Source organism: Equus quagga, chromosome 6 (assembly GCF_021613505.1).
Source record: "Equus quagga isolate Etosha38 chromosome 6, UCLA_HA_Equagga_1.0, whole genome shotgun sequence".
NCBI classification, from domain to species: domain Eukaryota; kingdom Metazoa; phylum Chordata; class Mammalia; order Perissodactyla; family Equidae; genus Equus; species Equus quagga.
Window position 1 is genome coordinate 109,534,331 of NC_060272.1, and position 7,512 is coordinate 109,541,842.

The 7,512-nt window shown below is 42.0% G+C and overlaps 1 pseudogene; it reads right to left on the reverse strand.

The window, feature by feature from the left end:
* Positions 1-4,192: 4,192 nt before the first annotated feature.
* On the reverse strand, positions 4,193-4,840 carry LOC124240589 (peptidyl-prolyl cis-trans isomerase B-like; annotated as a pseudogene).
* Positions 4,841-7,512: the final 2,672 nt, after the last annotated feature.

Genomic DNA, 7,512 nt, shown 5'->3' on the forward strand with positions numbered 1-7,512 from the left:
GGGCCTTAAAGAATGAATAGGATTTCTATGTGTTGTGATGGGAAGGGCACTTATGCAAAGGGAACAGCCTGAACAAAAAAATGAAGTCATAAGATACATAGTGTTTTTCTGTCAGTAGGTAGTAGTGTGTGAAAAGGGCTAAGTGTTGATAGGAGAAGTAAAACATGAGGCCAAAATATTTTGCTGCAATGATTGTGAAGGTTCCAGGTTGTAGAATAAGACTTTGTTATCTAGGCAATATGTTGTGCGATAATTCTGGTGAAATCCCTATGGAGGGGCCTGAATCGTCTATTACCCCATTCATAAGTTTTCCTTCCTGTGATAGTAGGGGTCATTACTATACTTTGACTCTTTCCTAAGTGAGATTTTTCAAACTGTTTTGTGTTTTTTCATGTAAGATTTCTGTGTTTTTGCCCCAGGGAGAAATGAGAATGTCTGCAAATCCTCTTCCCTTCTGGGATTTTGGTCCTTGCTAAAGGACCAATCAGATTCAAGCCTAGGGACTAGTTCTGGTCATAAACTCTGCTATTTGACATCCAATCTGTGCTATTTGCAAGCCTGCAAGTGTTCAGGGGCAATGTAAACGCTTGAAATTTTTCACCTTCAAGCAAAATGCTGAAAGCAATTTGGGGAATTTCTAATTAAAATTCAGGCATTTGTGCTTAATACAAAATAAAAAGGTGTGGGTAAATCTGTTGACTGGTTTCTATTCCTTGATATCCTGATTATTACCACTTCATTACAATGAAAAGAATCAAAATTCAGGTCTAGCCCAAAGAGCAGACTCTTTCCAGTTTGGGGAAAATTCCTAGACTCATTCCTGGCCATTGAAGTAGATGGAAGCTTACAGAAGGAACAGGCTGAAGATGAAAACACCTTTTAGCTGCAATGGCTGTATTGGAGGTAAGAGATGGATAGAAGGGAAATGAGGGTAATACAGGTAATAGAAGGGGTTCCAGAAATATTTCAAGGAATGGAATCGATAAATTAGGCATTCATTGGAAGTGGTGAATGAAGGAGAAAGAAGATTCAGAGGGTAGTAGATTTTGAGAATGGGTTGATACTGCTATTGGCTTCAATAGAGAACAGAGGTGAGAGAGAAAATGATCGCTGAAGAAAAAGACCACAAGTTTGGTTTGGGGCATGTTGGGAAGGGAGAGTTTGGGGCATAGCCCAGCAGAGACGTTCAGCAGACAAATGGAAATTTACATCTGGTGCTCAGAAGAGAGGTTGAGCATGGAGTGAGAAAGATTTTAGAGCAATTAGTATATAGACAATAAAATGGAAAGAATAATGTATAGGGAAGTGGAATTTTTGAATCAGGCCCCAAGTCTGAAATTCATTGTCTGGATGAAATTGCACGGTTGACAATTGACCTTTGTGGGTTTTAGCGTCTTTCTCTGCAATCTCTAAGTTCCCTTCTGCAAACTCCGTTGAACAGTGCAAAGCAATGCCTGGCTTTGTATCCTGCCTCAGGATTTGGGTGATGGGCTCAGGGAGGAGAAAGACTGAGAACCTCAGAATGGAGTTTGCAGGCTGATGTCTTTGTGATGGCTCTGATGGGCCTTGCTGTTTGGAAAACCATTTATCACGCTGGAAAATGACTTCAATTTTCAGTTTCAAATACGCTCATATATTTCAAGGAAAGAAGGAAATACAATAATTACACTAAAAATAAAAAACAACATCATCAACAAAAAGATCTACCACCAAAGATCCAGTTCATATTTGAAAAATGGTGCCAATTCCTTTGGTTCAACTTAAGTGTGTGAGGATTGTGAGGTTGCTAAAGGGTTTGACCCATGGAGTTAAAAAATAACACAAAACATTGAATTCCTTTGTCAACACCTGGCCTTAGTGACTGTTAATCCTCAGTTCCCCATGGAGAGCTTTATCTTTCACTGGAAACAAGTCCCTGCTTGGCGTGGATTAGATGTGTGATTGATGCCTCTGCTCCCCACTCTCAGCTGCAGAGGAGATCGGATGGGACCAAATCAGACCGGCCTCGATGCTGGGCTTTAGCTGGGCAATCCTCACGGATCATCAGAGATGCAACCTCTGCCGCTCATCAGTGAAAAGAGCTGGGCAGTGGCAGAATGGTGGGAGAAGTCTTGGAGAACTGTGTGCAGCTGGGGGAGCAAATCCTGAGAAGAACTCTAAAGAAAAAATCACACAAGAAAGGAGACACAGGTAAGACGGAGGGAAAATGCTATTTAAAAATCACAACTTCCATCTAAAAAAAAATAGATCTTGTTCACCCTTTTGCTCCTAAAGGAATAGAGGATCTGTGCACCTTGGAGGGTCTGAGATATGATAAGGTAGCTCTGAATGGCCAGTTTGCCAGTGAATCAGCAGTTCTCAGCTGTGGCATTCTAGCATCACCTGGAGTGCTTTATAAGCATGACGAGGCCCAGGTCCCGCTCAGAGATTCTGATATTCTGATCTAATATGCCGGGAGCAGAGCTGGAGTGGTTTTACTCAGGCAACTAGAACAGAGGTATTCCAACCTTATTTGGAATAGGGCTTCTTGGGGTGCTTGTTAAGAATACAGATTCCTGCATCTTATGCACAGTTTGATTTTCTTTTTTTAATATTGGCACCAGAGCTAACATCTGTTGACAGTCTTCTTTTTTCTTTTCTTTTTCTTCTTCTTCTTCTCCCCAAAGCCCCCAGTACATAGTTGTATATATATATTTTTATTTTTTAGTTGTGGGTCCTTCTAGTTGTGGCATGTGGGATGCCGCCTCAGCATGGCCTGATGAGCGCTGCCGTGTCTGTGCCCAGGATCCAAACCGGTGAAACCCTGGGCTGCTGAAGTGGAGTGTGTGAACAGAGTTTGATTCTTTTAAAGGGGACATGCAGGAATCCACATTTTAAATAAGTATCCAGGTCATTCTGATGCAGATGGTTCAGAAATGACACTTAGCTAAACATTAGGATTAAAAGTTTTGTTCAGTGTTGGAGACATCCTGGGATCGAGAAGGGGAATGCGGAGCAATCAAGAGGGCAAGAAGTGGGTTGCAACATGGGATGGTGTAATGAGTGATTTATTATCCTTGTGGTAGCATGAACAATAAACTGTTTTGGATGAGAGGTATTTGATAAAATACTACTAATAAAAATAATTGCAGCTAACATTTCTTGTATGCTTTACGGTATGCCAGGTACAATTCAAAGTGCTTTGCATATATTAACTCATGAAGTCCTCAAAACCACCTCTGAGCATGCGTAGCTACTCTCATTTATCTCAATTTTACAGATGAGGAAAATGAGACTCAGAGAGGTTAACTCTTTGCCCGAGGTCACACATCTAGGAAGAGGCAGAGCCAGAAAAAAGAACTCAGGAAGTCTGACTCCAGAGCCTGCATTCTTAATCACTCCACCACACAGCTCTGTGTTGGAGTCAGTAATGGTTAATTTTAGGTGTCAACTTGGCTAGGCTATGGTACCCAGATATCTGGTCAAACACTAGTCTGAATGTTGCTGAGAAGGTATTTTTAGAGGAGATTAAAATTTAAATCAGTAGACTTTGAATAAAGCAGATTGCCTTCCATAATGTGGGTGAGCCTCATCTAATTAGTTGAAGGCCTTAAAAGAAAAACAGGGAGATAAAATTCTGCCAGCAGATTTTGGACTTGCCAGGCTCCACAACTGCACAAGCCAGTTCCTCAAAATACATCAATGTCTGTGTCTCTCTCTCTGGAGAGAGTCTGGAGAACTCTGACTACACAGAATGATGTACTCTCCTTGGTAACCCCCAAAAATTCAATAAAATTCTGCTTTACAGAGTACAAGAATTTAGTGGAAACAGAAAAGCAAAGCTATGGGTGACTATGGGAATGCAACACCCTCACACCTTCCCATCCCAGGAAAAGTAAAGAAATCCTAAGAAGAAGATACTTGCCACAAAACACAAAATGGGAGTTCAAGCTAATGATATCTAAGTTTTAAGGAGAAAGAGTAATGACATCTAACTTTTTCTTTAAAACCTACCTTTTTTGTTTTATTGGTCAGTGTTGGTAGGAGTTTGTTACAAAACTGGGCCCTGTGGAATGTGAGGAGAGGGGTCTGCTCCCTCAGATGCGAGCACTAGGGCCAGTGGAGCGCAGAGCTCTGTGGTGGGCTGTCTTCACCCCCCAGAGGGCAACAGGGCCACACAGACGGTTGCTCAAAGGGAAGAGGTCCTTGGGCCCTACTCCTTGGCGATGGCAAAGGGCTTCTCCACCTGGATCTTGCCGCAGTCTGCGATTGTCACATCCTTCAGGGGCTTGTCCTGACCATCTGTCTTGGCTCTTGCCACCTTCCGCACTACCTCCATGCCCTGAAGAACTTTGCCGAACACGATGTGCTTGCCATCTAGCCAGGCTGTCTTGACTGTCGTGATAAAGACTTGGGAGCCGTTGGAGTCTTTGCCTGTGTTGGCCATGCTCACCCAGCCAGGCCCATAGTGTTTCAGCTTGAAGTTCTCATCTAAGAAGCCTTCACCTTAGATGCTCTTACCTCCAGTGCCATCTCCCCGGGTGAAGTCTCCACCCTGGATCGTGAAGTCCATGCTCACATGATGGAATTTGCTGTCTTTGTACCCAAATCCTTTCTATCTTGTGGCTAAGGCCACAAAATTATCCAGGGTTTTTGGAAGAGTCTTTCCAAAGAGACCAATGACCATCCAGCCTGTATCTTTACCTCCAATTCTCAGATCAATGCACACCTTGACAGTGACTTTGGGTCCCTTCTTCTCATCAGCTGTGGAAGGTCCTGACAACAGCAGGAAAAAGACTGAGCCCTTGATAAGGGCGGCAGCAAAGAACACCTTCATATTCGGCTCTGAGAAACGTGGCATCCACCAGGAGAAGCAAGCACAGCTGTGACACCTGATTTCTAATTACGTGAAAAACTACCACCACACATAACTCTTCATCCTTAATCCTAACTTCTTTTTTATTCATCTGCAGTAGTCTGTCTTCTGAAGTTGGACTTAGTAAAAATTTCATGAAATTAAAGGCCCAAATTATCAGAATTTATACTAATGCTGTCTTGAATCTATATAGAAGAGATTAGAAGAATAAAATCTACACAGATAGAGATATAAATACAGCTATATTCATCTAGACTTATATGGCCAGCTGTAAGGATTGCTTGAGAATCATTCTTTGGAACAATCTCTCTCTATTAACATTTTATCTTTGCTAACAAATATCACAGTTTTCACTTGTCGTGTCATAGATGCTCTTTTTCAGACACACAGCACACTTTCACTGAGGGCTTCCTCAAGTCTGACCCTCAGCCACAGGTAGAGGTGATGTTATCCCAGCCTGGGAGGAAATTACAGTTCTAATGGGGAAAGAGGATGACATGAAAACAAATATTCAAAGTAATGTGTGATAAAAGTTGCAATCATATGAATATGGAAAAATGCCATGGAAGGCAAAGAAGGGAGGAGCCAGGGAAGATCTTATAGAAGTCAAGACTTTGTAAACTGGATTTTAAAAGAAAAAGAACAGAGGCCGGCCTGGTGGTGCAGCGGTTGAGTTCTCATGTTATGCTTTGGCAGCCCGGGGTTTGCTGGTTCTGATCCCAGGCGCAGGGATTGTCAAGCCATGGTGTGGCAGGCATCCCACATATAAAGTAGAGGAAGATGGGCACAGATGTTAGCTCAGGGCCAGTCTTCCTCAGCAAAAAAGAAGATTAGTGGCAGATGTTAGCTCGGGGCTAATCTTCCTCAAAGAAAGAAAAAAAGAAAAAAAGATGGAGAACAGTTTTCCAGCTGAAGAAGGGGGAAGTGATGGTGGGGGCAGGGCTGGTGAGGTCAGTTCCCTTCAAGGGACATTTATGAATTAAAAAGACTAGGACTGGCAGATTTTGCGGGTTGTGAGGGAAAGGAAAAAGTTCAGAATGATTTCTACAGAGAAATGTATTTTTTTTGTCAGATATTGATTTTAAATGCAGGTGACCTTATGTAGTTAGATCAGTAAAGAGACCATGTGTCTAAGGAGGGGATGAATTTGACTATTTTAAGGTCCCTCTCAACTCTAAAATCCTATGCTTCTGTAGAACTTGAAATCTAAGGAAATTAAAGATTTGAGATAGACTAGAAGAAATACATGAAAAGGAATAATTTGTTTTCCTTGGCTTTAACATTGAATATTTCCTGACCAAAGGGAAATTCTGGGAACAAGAAAGAGTTATATCAATGGTTCCAGTTAATAAGGAGGGACGAACACAGGCATTTATCACTGCTTCCTCCTGAAAGTCTTTCAAAATAACCATAACCAAATAAAAGATAAAAACTACAAAGACAGAGAGCAGCAGAAGGAAAGATGGCAGAAGTGAGATGTCACCAAAATTTTGGGGATGGAAGCAGATGGGCCAGGGGTAACTGACTGAGCAGGGTACAGAAAGCAGAAAGTGAAGCAAACAGAGAGAACAGTTGAACGAGAAGAAAGTCGATTTGTGTCCACAGAACTCTGGAAACGCTCAGAAAAAGAGTCATCAGAAACCTCCAAAGGCAGGAGTGAGCAGTAGGACTGAAAACGGGGTCGCTTAAAAGTATTGAAGGAGTGACCAGAACCCTAAATACATTTTTAAGTTCTTAGTAATGGGGAATCTGTACTTTACTAACCAGACAGAAGACAAGGGTTTAATCTCAGGAGAAATTGACCCAGAAAAGTTCTGGCCTGGGAATTCCTAAGCACAGCTGGGGACAGGGGTGAGCCACCATACAGAAAATAGAGGAATATGTAAGAGTGACACCTGCCATCCTTCCTGCTGCTTCTCCTCAGCTCCTGGATTGCTGCCATCCAGGCTGATCCCCATCTGTCTCCTCTCTTCACCACCCCTCCTGCTCTTTGACTCATAGGTGCCCAGGCAGGAGATTAGATAATTTCTCCCTAGATTAACCAGTGGTCCAAGGGAACAGATGTGCAGATACTGAAAACAGCAGGAGTTCCCTGAAGAAGTCTGCTTGCCACCTTAGCATCCTTCGGTCAAGACCACCAGGCATTTGCAAAGATTGTCAGTGTCTCACTCCTAAATATGAACAGGGAGGAGGAATTGCCAGACTTTTGAAAAAACAACTAACATGAACAACACAGGCAAAAGTGTGCTATATATATATATGCAAAACAAGAAGGCTAGAAGAATTCAGAGACAATGAAGGAAACAGGAAGAAAAAACACTCTAAAAAACTCTAATTAATATACTTGTGAAAGTGAGAAGATGCACTATTCAAGCAATAAGAAAAAGATACTAAAAAGGAACATTCAAAAAATATTCACACATAGTTAATTGCATCATGATGCAATAGAAGTCACCCTTAATATAAAGCTAGCTTTGGGAAAAGGACAGAAATCTTGAGATAAATGTTAAAAGACGAAGATGAGATCCGATGTCTTTCTAATAAGTGACCCAGAAGGAGTGATAGAAGAAAATAGACAAGAAGAAATAAAAGAGCATTTGCGAGAGCTGAAGGCCCTCCCAAGACTTCAAGAGAAAATGGCTCACCTGGAAGCCATA